This window comes from Gavialis gangeticus, unplaced genomic scaffold, assembly GCF_001723915.1.
Source record: "Gavialis gangeticus isolate Ggan-Ray unplaced genomic scaffold, GavGan_comp1, whole genome shotgun sequence".
Classification (NCBI taxonomy): Eukaryota; Metazoa; Chordata; order Crocodylia; family Gavialidae; genus Gavialis; species Gavialis gangeticus.
The window spans coordinates 10619183-10621437 of NW_017729029.1; positions in this window are offsets into that span (position 1 = coordinate 10619183).

The following is a 2255-nucleotide window of genomic DNA, read 5'->3' on the forward strand; positions in this document are numbered from 1 at the left end:
CGGACTTGATAATCTGCTCAGGTCCCTTCTGACCCTACCAACTATGAAGATCATCAGACAAGAGGTTCTAAAACAGCCAAATTGTTATTAACTGCAAGTTTAACAATATAGGAAGTTAAAGTTGTCTTGGTTACTTGAGAAAGGCTCCCGTGCTGGGAAAATGCACTTTGACTCCACATAATCACAGCACCTTGTCCTTTTCTGCCTGTTCAGTGCAACCTTGATCCTTCCCTCCACAGACAGAAACAGACTTGGGCTTGGAAAATGATGCTGTAACAGTGCAGGAATGAGCACAGAAGTAGCGGGGACCATTTTTCAGGGGGAGCCAACCATAGTGGGACATGATCTGAGAGCACAGACAAAGTTCTCACATCTCTCACTGTGCTAACTGTTCCCAGGCAACTCCCCAATGCAGAAGTGCAAACCCCCACATCCTGCAAACACTCAGATGCCCCATCCTGCTCCAGTGTTCCTTCCATCATGCCCATTGCTCTTTCTAATCAAGCATTTCCTATAGCTCTGAGGTCTGCCTTGAACCACCATGGTTCTTGTCAACTTGGCAGGACATAAAGACATGAAAGGTCATGAAAAACTAGTGCAGTAGGGCTGGAAGGGACCTGCAGACATCATGTCTATGACATGTTGTTAATATATGCTCAAGACGTTGTGAGTAGAGGCCTGCCACTGCTTCAAAGGAAGGCACACTCCCCCATCCGTCTCAGTCTGACCATGGCGTAAAATTCCTTCTTGACCCCAAATACGGGGGCAGTCTGACCCTGAGCAGAGGGGCAAGAACCCTCTAACCAGGAGCCTCCACCTTTGGTCCCAGCAGAAGCACTGGCACACCCCAGTCAAAGTCCCCGGCCTTGGCTGCAGCCAACACCCAATGCCTCTGAGAAAGGATTAAAAACATGCAGACTCATGTACTCATGTAGCAGAAAGCAGGGGCAACTAGCAAAGCCTAGAAGCACAGAAAATACCCATAACAAACATAGCACCGCTATGCCTAGACCCTCCTCAAACAGGAGAAGGATCCCTACTTCCAGCGCAGGCCCTCTGAGCCCTGGAACCACCTCCTCCACTTCCAGTGCTGCCAGAGGACACATGCCTCGCGGCCTGTCCTGACCAGCTGCAGACACCAGCCAGGCTCTGGGGTGGGAAGAGAAGCATCCTACCAAGTGCCAATGAGAAGCTGGCACCTCCCCGCCCCAGTGGGGAACTGACCCATAGCAAATAGCAGGCCTCAGGATGCCTAAATGGGCCCTAAATTAGTTTTGCCTGTGGTTCTGGGTACAAGCTTCCCATTGAAATTAGTGGCAACCACCACTTTCAATTCACCTGATGTGCTGCCTCTTGAGCCCCTGTCAAATGTCTGCTGATAACAGAGCTCCTTCTTCTTTGCTAAGACCCCCATATGCACCGTTTGTTACTGTACAGCTGTGTTATAAAACCCCTTCTCCCTTCATCCACTCCCATCCCATCCCCTTCTCTCACTGTGCCCATCACCTGGCCATGCCTCTACGTACCCAGCATTGCTACAACCTCTACAGACTTCCAACTAACGCATCAAAATGCTGGGAGACCCTAGAACATCTTATGAGCAAGGCACATTGGGGGCTGTATATTCAGAAACCACTTGGCCAAATAACCTTGCAACCTGCTTTCTTGGGATCACCCTCTACGCTGCTCTTCAGGAAGCTATTACATTTGTCCTGTCTTTCATCCTCTCTCCACTTACAACTCGAGTTCATGCTGTGCACATAGCTACTAAGAAACCAAGCGGCCCAGAAACTTCCCAAAGGAAGTTCACACGGGCACGCGCTAGCCGACATGAACAACAGGCAAGCGAGACAAGCTGGGAAGCATCAGAGTCGCGACATGGGTCAGTTTTATGCAAAGCTGGAATGAGTTTTGCAAAACAATGCTCTGGGAGGGGCCGCTGGGACACGCCGGGCCCGGGGCAACCAGAGGAGCCGGACCGTCGGAGGAACTCGCAGACTTCTCGGCCCCGCCCGGCCTCCCCACGTGCTCCGCGCGGGGCAGCTCGCAACGCCTGCGCCCGGCCACGGGGCCGGACAGGCACAGGCAGCTCCAGCGCGGCCCTGCCCGAGGCAGGAGCTGCCCCGCGACCTCGGCTCAGCCCAGCCCAGCCTTACAGAGCCGGACCCTGGCTGCGTCCGAGACGACCCCGGCTGGCTCCCCCAGCCCCGCCGGGCCTGCACTGCGGCAATCGCGCCGGGGCCCGGGGCCGGGCG